At 37.5% G+C, this 12,181-nt stretch overlaps 1 pseudogene across 1 annotated transcript; it reads left to right on the top strand.

Moving 5' to 3' along the window:
- Positions 1–350: 350 nt before the first annotated feature.
- LOC105550461 lies at positions 351–1,468 on the top strand (annotated as a pseudogene). Its single transcript, XR_001007727.1, has one exon. The product of XR_001007727.1 is annotated as a high mobility group protein B2 pseudogene (transcript).
- The last annotated feature ends 10,713 nt before the right edge of the window (positions 1,469–12,181 follow it).

The raw sequence follows: 12,181 nt of genomic DNA, 5'->3' as shown, positions 1-12,181 counted from the left end.
CCACCCTGGGCAACAAGAGCAAAACTATGTCTCAAAAAAAGAAAAGAAAAAAAAGTTAATTACATGCCTAACTTATAAACTTTAGATAATTGGAGCTACCCTGAAAATAAAATCAGTCATTATTATGACATATCTTTTCCTGGTTTTTTTGTTTGTTTGTTTTTGTTTTTTTGTTTTGTTTTGTTTTTTTTAATTGGAAGGTAGAACTCTAAATATTTAATTTCATTTTTTCTTTCATGTTCAGAGATAAGCTTCTCTGTTATTCCAGCATAATTTATAATTTTTCTCCAGAAATATGTTACATGAAAAAATGTATTTTACTTTCTTTAATTTAAATACATATAGAAGCGGAGTCCCGCCAGCGCCCGCCCTGGCAGCTGCGGGCTCCGCACCGACCCGCTGGCTTCCCCTCTCCCCTCTCCGCCCCGCCCCGTGAGGTGGACGCCGATCTGTCACCATGGGTAAAGGAGACCCCAACAAGCCGCGGGGCAAAATGTCCTCGTATGCCTTCTTCGCGCAGACCTGCCGGGAAGAGCACAAGAAGAAACACCCGGACTCTTCCGTCAATTTCGCGGAATTCTCCAAGAAGTGTTCGGAGAGATGGAAGACCATGTCTGCAAAGGAGAAGTCGAAGTTTGAAGGTATGGCAAAAAGTGACAAAGTTCGCTATGATAGGGAGATGAAAAATTACGTTCTTCCCAAAGGTGATAAGAAAGGGAAGAAAAAGGATCCCAATGCTCCTAAAAGGCCGCCATCTGCCTTTTTCCTGTTTTGCTCTGAACATCGCCCAAAGATCAAAAGTGAACACCCTGGCCTATCCATTGGGGATACTGCAAAGAAATTGGGTGAAATGTGGTCCGAGCAGTCAGCCAAAGATAAACAACCATATGAACAGAAAGCAGCTAAGCTACAGGAGAAATATGAAAAGGATATTGCTGCATATCGTGCCAAGGGCAAAAGTGAAGCAGGAAAGAAGGGCCTGGCAGGCCAACAGGCTCAAAGAAGAAGAATGAACCAAAAGATGAGGAGGAGGAGGAGGAGGAGGAAGAAGATGAAGATGAGGAGGAAGAGGATGAAGATGAAGAATAAATGGCTATCCTTTAATGATGCGTGTGGAATGTGTGTGTGTGCTCAGGCAATTGTTTTGCTAAGAATGTGAATTCAAGTGCAGCTCAATATTAGCTTCAGTATAAAAACTGTACAGATTTTTGTATAGCTGATAAGATTCTCTGTAGAGAAAATACTTTTAAAAAATTGCAGGTTGTAGCTTTTTGACGGGCTACTACATAGTTAGATTTTACAGCTTCTGATGTTGAATGTTCCTAAATATTTAATGGTTTTTTAAAATTTTTTGTGTATGGTAGCACAGCAAACTTGTAGGAATTAGTATCAATAGTAAATTTTGGGTTTTTTAGGATGTTGCATTCTGGTTTTTTTAAAAAAAAATTGTAATAAAATTATGTATATTAAAAAATAAATAAATAAATAAATGTAGCATTAGTGAGACGTATTAATAACATTCCTCTAAATAATAAGGTTCCTCCACTTCACCCTCCACCCCAGTGTAATCATTATCCAATATAAACAGGAAAAAAATGAGAACTACTTCAATTTATGAAAATATTTAGTATTGAAGACATGCTATTTCACCCCCTACTTTTGCTTTTAATCTACTGTGTTGATAGATTTGAACTCTGATTGGTTTCTATCAAACTAGTTTGAATTCATCTGTTACACTAGAATGCCTTTTTATTTATGACCTGTGTCTTGCAAGGAAACAAGATGAACTGACTTCATCAGTATCTATAGAAAGCGTTTCCTCTACATTTTTTTTTTTTTTTTTCCCTGCATGCAACTTGAAATCCTGCTTTAGGAATTTATTCAAGCACTACTGAAATTTCTCTGGTAAAAATGACTCCGTTGAGTTACTTCAAAGTTTGGTTGAGAGAGGTTATTATATAGAAACTTATATAAATTTGGACAACATATTGAAAGAACTATTTTTGCTCTGAAACTTCAACTGCTCAGAAGTATCCCTTACTATTAAGATTTTCTTATTATTAAAATAGAAATGCCTCTGGGATAGGTAGCATATGTCATCTCTCACACCTTATTGAAAATGAGTTTATTAGAAAGAGAAAGTACCAATTGCCTGGGGAGGAAAGATGCTGAATACGGAGAATTGGAAAATAAAAGCAAATGTGTCAACTATGTTTTTGTTGATATATGAACTGTGCAGTATTTCTGTGGTAGTGAGAGATCTGTTGTATCAAGTTCTTTGGATATGATCTCTTGGTTAAAATGATTGAGTGCTCAAAAAAGAGATCTAAAAGTTTTACAGAGAAAAATGTACAAGATACCCAAAATGGTGTGTGATATTAACAATAACTTCAAATTCGATTGAACTCAAAATCACTATGGCTTCTAAGGCCTTGAATACTTTTTGTTTATTTCAGTCTGCTTCTTGATACAGACTGTAGAAGCTTCCTGAGATTAAGGGTCAACACTTCTCCTCATTTCCCACATTGTTCTTTATATTCCACAATACTTGGATGACAGTACATGTTAAATAAATTCATATTAATTGCAGTTATATATTTACTTAGTTATGCCTTTATTTGTTTACTTGCTTTGCTTTTATAATTTCCATGCATACTCCCTTTCTATAAGGGAACTTCATCAGATTCACAAAAATATAGTCTATTTTGAGGTCAGACATATTATCTTATTTCTTTAGTCAATGAAGAATTACAGACTGAAGAAAAACATCTGTTTTTTTATCACTAATTACTTGTATTATTTCAAAGAACACATTCACTGAAGAGAAGTAATACCTTTATCAGTAATTTTTAAATCTCTATGTATATATTCACCTAGTATAAACTTTTATTGTATAAAAATTTAAATCACAAGCCTTGTACCTCTTAAAGAAATGCTGATTCTTCTTTATGTAATTATTTTGAATTTAGAAGAACTGCATATGTAATTACTCAGCAATTCAACTTCTTCAAGATGAAATTTTATTATATAATACATACAATGTTGATAACTTTGGTAGCTAAACTTTAATTTTTCTATTTTCTGCTTTTGTGATTTTAAGTTTCGGACTAAAACCTTCCTCAACGTTTTGACATACTTTTTATTTCAGCATATTATTTTTAATGTTCTCTAACAGAAGCAGTCATTTTTGTAACAGTAATCAATTTTAAACATTCATACTGGCTGTTTGCAATGATTTATAGGGATTGCAACTGAGAAATTATGTTTTTTGAATTAAAATACAGACTTTCACTGTAACTATTACCATAGTACTAGGTGTTTATTTGTAATTAAGCATAACATATTATTGCTTGAAGACAGGTATATGATATCAATTAAATATTTATGTGCATAAATGTTTACAGACACTTGTATAACCAAAGAACTGTATGAAATTATATAAACCAAACCAACTGCATTAGAAAGGCAAATTTGAAGATGTGGGGGCAACAAATGGGTTGGAAGTAGAATGAGACCAACAACTGAAAGATTTTTCTTCAGAAACATGTAATTCTTTTGAGTTGCTAAGGGAGCATGCATTAATTTTATAATGCCAACATTATAAAATTAAATTCAATGTTACTATTTTAAAACATTAGGGACAAGAACAATCTAAAGAGAAATATAGCTAAACATCTTAGTTATTTTATACTTGAAACATAATTCCCATCCACATATTTTTTATTATTGTGTGAAAGACAGTTTTCAATAAAATCAGAATTAAAGAGATGATATTCAACCAAATCACTTCCACAATTTAGAAGTTTTGAAGAGGAAGATTTTTCTACACTTATATATCATATTTCTATAGGACAGGTGATATTTCAGTAAACCCAAAGATGAAGAAAACATTATATATGCTGAATGTTTCATTTAAAATTTTCAAGCTGTATATTTAAATAACAAATATCTTTGTTTTTGACTCTATATTATACTATTGTAAGCACTCTTAAATGAGTTTCTACATTATACAGCACAGGTTTTCATTATGCTATCATTGATATTGGCATATTTCTTCATATGAAATATGGGATACTCTAGAATTTTATATACTTACTATAATGTAATTGCTGTGTGACTCTACAGATTTCTTCATATTTTGTTCTTCCTTTGGAGTATAACATTTAGAAATGTGCTTATGATAAAATGTTATATTTAATTAATTGTACTCAAAATTTCAACTGCTTTTTGTATGGGAAAACTAGATGTTTTATCATCAATCTTCACTTGGCTGAGAGTTATACAATCTTTACTTCTTCACATTCATAAGATTTATCTTAATTTTCTTTAACTGTTAGTTTTTCAATTCTCATTTTCAAAGTTTTGTTGGGCTTCAGGAGTATATAACCATATATATTTTTTAATTTCTTTTAGCTTTAACAGATTAAGTTTGAAATATGACTCATTTACAATATTTTTGTATGTGTTATCAGTCATCTTTTAAATAAATATTCCTTTAGTACAAGTTTACATGCAATCGTCTGGGGAACTTTCTAGTATAATACAGAATGACTACAAGAGGAAGGACATTTAAAATTTGCAAACTGAAGAAAATAAGTTTTAAAAAGAACCTATCTTTTTAATACAAATGTCCAATAATTCCCTGTTGTTTTTCTTTAAGTATTCACTGAGCCTATAATAGACTCATATTTCTGGAACATAGATCGGTAAGTCTCTTGAAGATTCCAGGAAGTAGGAACTGATATGGTTTGGATGTTTGTCTTCAAATCTCATGTCGAAATGATTCCAAGTGTTGGAGGGGGGACTTTGTGGGAGGTGATTAGATCACGGGGGAGGATCCCTGATGAATGATTTAGCACCCTGCACTGGATGATAAGTGAGCTCTTGTTCAGTAAATTCACAGGACATCTGGTTGTTTAAAAGAGTATGGGAACTCGCCCCCACTTCTTGCTCCCTCTCTCACCATGTGGCATGATGCTTCCACTTTGTCTTCAGCCATGATTGTAAGCTTTCTGAGGTCATCACCAAAAGCAGATGCCTGCACCATGATTCCTGTACAGTCTGCAGAACTGTGAAGCAAAATTAATCTTTTATCCTTATACATTATGTAGTCTTAAGAATTTCTTTATAGCAACACAAGGGTGAACTAACACAGAAAATTGGTACTGAGAGTGGAGTATTTCTATAAAGTTACCTGAAAATAAGGAAGCAGCTATGCAGCTGGGTAACAGGCGGAGTCTGGAATAGTTTGGAGGTCTCAGAAGAGGACAAGAACATGAAGAAAAACTTGGAACTTCTTAGAGACTGATTAAATTATTGTGATCAAAATGCTGACAGAGATATAGATAGTGAAGTCTAGGTTGATGAGGTCTCAGATGGAAATAAGAAACTCACTGGGAACTGGAGTTAAGGTAACCCCTGTTATGCTCTAGCAAAGAACTTGGCTGCATTGTGTTCATGTCCTAGGGATCTGTGGGTGTTTGAAATTAACAATGATGACCTAGTGTATCTGGTAGAAGAAATTTTTAAGTAGTAACGCTTTCAAGAAGTAGATTGACTGCTTTGAATAGCCTATGATCAGATATGGGAGCACAGAAATTACTTAAAGTTGAAACATATTTTAAAGGGAAGCAGAGCATAAAAGCTTGGAAATTTGCAGCCTGGCTCTGTGGTAGACAGATAATCCCAGCAGGCTATGGAGCAACCGCTTGCTCGGGAGAGTTACATGACTAAAAGTGAGTCAAGTTGCTAATGTTTTAGACAGTGGGAAAAATCCCTTGAAGCCATTTAAGAAATCTTCCAAGCCACCCCTCTCATCTCAGACCAAGAAGCCAAGGAGGAAAAAATGATTTCATGAGCCAATACTTCGCACCACCCAAGAAGGCTATTCCCTGCATCCCTGCTGCTCCAGCTCCACCTATTGCTCAAAGGGCCCCAGGTACAACTTGAGCCACTGCTTCACAGGGCACAAGCTATAAGCCTTGATGACTTCTCTTTGGTATTAAGCTTGCAGGCACACCGAGGGCAAGAGTGAAGGAGGCTTGGAAGCCTCCATTTAGATTTCAGAGAATGTATGAAAACCCTGGATGCCCAGGCAGAAACCTGCCACAGGGCTAAATTCCCCACAGAGAAACACTACTAAGGCAATGCCAAGGGAAAATATGGGGTTGGAGCCCCCATACAAAGTCTCCCCCAAAGGAACTGTCTGGTAGGTCTGTGGAAAGGAGACTGCTGCCACTGACAGTAGAGGACACTGTCAAGGGGACAGTAGAACCACTGACAGACTGCAGCTTCAGCATAGAGAATCTGCAGGCACTCAACTTCAACCCACAAGAGCAGCCCCAGGGGAGGCACCCAGCAAAGCCATGGGGCAGAGATGCTCAAAAACCTTGAGAGCTCTCTCCTTGCACCAGTGTGCCCTGAATACAGACATGGAGTCCAAGGAAATATATTTTGGAGCTTTAAGATTTAATTACTGTCCTGATGGATTTCAGACTTGTGTGGAGCCTATGACCCCTTTCTGTGGCTGATTTCTCTGTTTTGTAATAGGAATGTCTATCCAATGCCTGTACTGCCATCGTATCTTGACAATAAAAACTTGGTTTTGATCTCATGGGCTCATAGATGTAAGAAACTCACCTCCAGATGAGACTTTGGATGTTGGACTTGGGACTTGGGACTTTTGAGTTAATGCTGAAATGAGTTAAGACTTTGGAGGGCTATTGGGAAGGGATTATTATTTTGAAATGTGAGAAGAACATGAGATTTGGGGGACCAGAGTGGAATAGATTTGGCTATTTGTCCCCTCAAAAATCTCATGTTAAAATTCAATTCCCAAAGTTGGAGTTGGAGCCTGGTGGGGGGTGATTCCATCATGAGGTTAGATCCCTCATTAATGGCGTAGCACCATCTCCTTGGTGATAAGTGAATTCTCACTCAGTGCATGTGAGATCTGATTGTTTAAAAGAGTATGGGATGTCTCTCCTTCCCTCTCTCACCATAGAACTGTATGGTTTTCCTTCACCTTTCACCATGATTCTAAGCTTCCTTGGACCCTTACCAGAAGCAGATGACTGCACCATGCTTCCTATACAGCCTACAGAACTGTGAGCCAAAATAAACCTATTTCCTGTAAGTCACCCAGTCTCAGGTATTCCTGTATAGAAATGCAAGAATGGATTAACATAAGATCATAACTAAAAATCATGTTAATTGATATGATTTGGCTGCACCCCCACCTAAATCGCATCTTGAATTGTAGTTCCCATAATCCTTACATGTCATTGGAGGGAAACTGTGGGAGGTGATTAGATTATGGGGGAAGTTCCCTCATGCTGTTCTCATGATAGTGAGTGAGTTCTCACAAGATCTGATGGTTTACAAGGGGCTTTACTCACTTCACACTACTTCTTTCTCCTGCCACTATGTGAAGAAGGATGTGCTTGCTTCCCCTTTTGCCATGATTGTAAGTTTCCAGAGGCCTCTGCAGCCATTTGGAACTATGAGTCAATTAAAACTCTTTCCTTTATAATTACCCAGTCTCGAGTATGTCTTTATTAGCGGCATGAGAACAGACTAATACAGTAAATTGGTACCAGGAGTGATGTGCTGCTGTAAAGATACCCAAAAATGTGAAAGTGACTTTAGAACTGGATAAGAGGCAGAGTTTGGAACAGTTTGGAGGGCTCTGAAGACAGGAAATGTGGGAAAGTTTGGAACTTGCTGAAAAATGTTATTGCATATATCTTATATTTTAGATTAATATAAAACACATAAATTATTATCCCAAAACTATATTTTAAGCAAAATGAGAACATGCAATTGTCAAAGTCAAGATTCTTAAATTAACTCAATTAATGCTACTGTAATGAGAACTTAGAAAAAACACAACTTCTAAGCAGAAAACATCCAGTAAGTAATCAAACCAAAAACACATCATGACATCTGTGTTTCTTGAATATAGGCCATAGAAAAAGCAGCGTGTGGAAAATGAGCATGACCCAAGAGATATGCATGTTAATAGTGCATATGGATGGTCCTTAATTGAAGCCAGTATCAGGAAGACAGCAAAAGAAATAAGTAAATAAATACAAATAAATTAGATGAGGATTTTCTAGTTGATCAAGAGATAAAACGAAAAGGTCTTAACACCTTTTGTAATGCCCAGTTATGCAACAATTAGAGTATATTTACTTATGTATTCCAATATTTATGAAGCAGTTACTGTATAACAGGTATGTTATAAATACTAGTACTATGAAAATGTCTAAGTTTAGTGCTTGCTTGTGAAAGTTACCTGCTGAGTAGAGCTTTGTAGAAAACTCGGTATTTCTCTTGACTATCTTTCTCCAGTTTAGCCTGTTTCAATTTTTAGAAATTCCAAGTAATTAGAGTAGGTTTGGACATACTGGTCAGAGAGACAGTCTGGTATTTAGCCTCCCACTGTGTGTGTCTGAGTGTTTGTGGGTTGTGTGCATAAGTGTGTATGGCTGTGTTTTGGAAAAGGACCCAACATTCTTAATAGGAAAGGAGTTAGAGATACAGACAAATAAATCTAAGTTTTCTGAGTTTTCTAGGTTCAGACTTTCTAATTCTTCTTTCATTCCTGGATATATTAAGTACTCCACGACCTTATAGACCTTTGTAATATCTTCATTATGCCACTTGCCACATTCTCTTTCCTCATCTAAATTCATAATATTTTTATTATGGCTTTCTAAGTTATGATGCTCTAATGGACATATTGTGTTAGATATGTTTCAATTATAATAAAGTTTTAATTGAATGAGTAAAACAATGACCCAGTAGTTCAGCATCCAATGCCAGTAACTTTTATGAAAACCACATGCTCCCATTTGAGCAGAGGCAGCTGGAATTGTTAGAATGAATACTGGAATACATTAACCAGCTTATGAGCATGGTGTATGGATATTGTTGGCAACTAGCACAGATTTTAGGTTGTACCTTTTCAGTCAACACTATTCCATAGTAAATAATACTGGATCCAAGAATCCAAGATGAAAAGATGTCCAAATGTTTTACTTTTATCGCATAAAAGAAACAGTGAAGCATGCAATGCTGAGTTTTGCAAGGTAAAAAAATAATTACCAGAATACATGACGAATTTACAGATAACAAGAAGCCACAGTTCATTGACCATTAATAATTATAAAATTTATGGACTATGAAAAAATATATTTGAAAAAGAAGTTTTGTTCTATGTTGTTTATGTTTTATTTAACTAATTTGTGTATGCATGCATGTTTGTATCCATTTATTTAGGAGATTTAGAATAATTAAGATATTCTTATAACTGGAAATAAACCCAAACATCTTATCATGTCTCAGTATACTTTTCAAAATATGGTCCCTCCTAGTTCTTTGATTTCCTCTCCCACTAAGAGATTTTCTTCCTTCATTTTGTTATCACAGCTACAGTGAACAATGGGTTTCTTTCTACTCCTCATCTAGATAAGGCCATTGTTATTCCACTAGCATGACTAAATATTCCCTTTGCTTGAATTACCCTTCCCAAGATCCCCACGACTTGATTCCTCTCATTAATCAGTTCTCAGCTCAAATGTCTTCTCAAAGAAGTCTGACTTAATTCCCGTTGAAGATAACTGTTCCTACCCTCCATCTCTATTTATTTCCCTCTGATATCTTTTTTTGTTTTGTTTTGTTTTGCAGTTGCAAGATTTAATAGAGTGAAAACAGAGCTCCCATACAGAGGGAGAGGACCCAAAAAGGGTAGCCATTGCCAGCTCGAATGTCTGGGTTTATACCCCAATTATTATCCCTCCCGCTGTGCTCTCCGGTGATAGATGATTGGCTATTTCTTTGCCTCCTATTTTTGCTTAATTAGCATTTTAGTGATCTCTCTTTACTACCTGATTGGTCAGGTGTGAGCTCAGTTGTAAGCTCCGTCTTTAAAGGTGGATGCGATCACCTTCCCAGCTAGGCCTAGGGATTCTTAGTTGGCCTAGGAAATTCAGCTAGTACTGTCTCTCAGTACACCCTCTCAACAGGAAAACCCAAGTGCTGTTGGGGAGGTTGGCTGATGACCGCTCTAACTGCTTCCTGCTGAACTGGGGTGTAGTAGGAGTCGTGCAGTTGAGATTTCCTCAGGAGGGGTGCCTTCAATGTCATCAACATCGGAGTATGGGCTAGTAGGCCAGTCCAGGGGTCCACAGTAGATCTTAGTAATGGACTGTATCTGGGGCTCCATTTGAAGAAGAGTTTGTAGTTTTACACCTTCGATTCTGGAAGAGACAAACTTAACAAGGAGGTTAAAGATACAGGGATTGAAATGTATGGACTGCAGTTCAGGGGATTATTTATTTGGCACACTTCACAGGCCCTGACTATCTGCTTGATAGTTTTGAAAAGGCCTGGTCCAGTAAATAATAATTTGGCCATCTGATGGGTGCTATCAATGCCTAAGTGAAAGGTTTGGTAAAGGGTTTTAAGTTATTTCCATTGGCTAGCTGCAGGCAAAAGTATTTTTCCTTCTTTGGTGGCTAGCCATCCTGAGGGGAGGAAACCATGTCCTCATGAGGTTCCCCATTCTATTTCTCCTGCTGAGTACTGGGGCTTGGTTTCCTGGAGGGGATTACCCCATACTAGGGGTCCTTCTATAAGCATTTCTAATGGAGGGCCCTGCCTGGCAGCTGTTTTGGCTTCAATATCTGCTTGGCAGTTCCCTTCTATTTCCCTTTCTTTTCCTTTCTGATGACCCCGGCAGTGTAAGACTGCCACTTCTTTAGGTTTCTGTACAGCCAATAATAATCTCCTAATGGCTTCCTGATGTTTGACAGGTGTTCCCTCGGAAGTTAGGAATTCCCTTTCTCTCCATATTGCTGCGTGGTCATAGAGGACTAGGTAAGCATACTTAGAGTCTGTATATATATTTACCCTTTTTCCTTCTAATTCTAGTGCCCATGTGAGGGCTATTAGTTCTGCCAGCTGAGCTCTAGTTCCTGGAGTGAGGGGATAACTTTCAAGTGTTTCATTATCACTGACCACTGCATACCCCGCTTTTCGAAGTCTTTTTTCTACAAAGGAACCTCCATCAGTATACAACTTGAGGTCAGGATCACTCAGGGGAACCTCTAGAAGGTCTCCACGAGTGGCATAGGTTTGGGCGATTACCTGTTGACAGTTATGTTCTATCTTTTCTTCATTGTCTGGAAGAAATGTGACTGGGTTAAGAGTTGCACAAGTACACAGTTGCAGCACTGGCCCTTCAAGTAATAGAACCTGATATTTAAGTAAACAGTTGTCTGACAGCCACAAGTGTCTTTTAGCAGTGAGCATGCCGTCCACATCATGAGATGTCCACACAGTAAGATCTCTTCCCTGTATTATTTTAATTGCTTTAGATACTAAGACTGCTACTGCCGCCACTACCCATAAACAATGAGGTCAACCCTTTGCCACTACATCAATTTCTTTACTCAGGTATGCCACGGGTTGCAATCTGGTCCCTCGGACCTGTATAAGGACTCCTAGAGCTATTCCTGTTTTTTCTGTGACATATAAAGAAAAGTCTTGCCCCGTTGGCAAGCTTAACAATGGGGCTTGGGTTAGGGTCTTCTTTAGGGCCTGGAAAGCCACTTTTGCTTCAGGTGTCCATCTTACTAAATGGGTATTGGCTTTCTGAGTTTCCTTAATGAGTGTATATAATGACCTGGCTGTTTTGCTGTACCTGGGAATCCATATTTGGCAGAAGTCTGTTATACCAAGGAATACTCTTAGTTTCTTTAGGGTTTTGGGATAAGGATAAGCCAGTATAGGCTCCATATGTTCCTCAGTGAGGGTCCTGGTGCCTTTGAATAATTTTAGCCCTAAGTATTTAACCTGCTGTGAGCAGAGCTGAGCCTTTGGTTTGGAAACCTTGTAGCCACAGAGGATGAGGAAATTTAAAAGCGTTTGGGTGTCTTAATGGCACAAGGTTTCTGAACGGGCAGCTAAAAGTAAATCATCCATGTACTGAAGGACAAGAGTGTCCAGGTCTGAGAACTGGCTCAAGACTTGGGCTAATGCCTGGCCAAATAGATGGGGGCCATCCCTGAACCCTTGGAGTAAAACAGACCAGGTGAGTTGAAACATTGGGTTCACAAAAAAGAGCCCGCATCTCCAAGACAATCCTAAGTCAAAAGAACAAAGCTGGAGGCATCAC

This window comes from Mandrillus leucophaeus, unplaced genomic scaffold (assembly GCF_000951045.1).
Source record: "Mandrillus leucophaeus isolate KB7577 unplaced genomic scaffold, Mleu.le_1.0 Scaffold487, whole genome shotgun sequence".
In the NCBI taxonomy this organism is placed as follows: domain Eukaryota; kingdom Metazoa; phylum Chordata; class Mammalia; order Primates; family Cercopithecidae; genus Mandrillus; species Mandrillus leucophaeus.
This window is presented reverse-complemented; position numbering and strand designations above follow the sequence as displayed.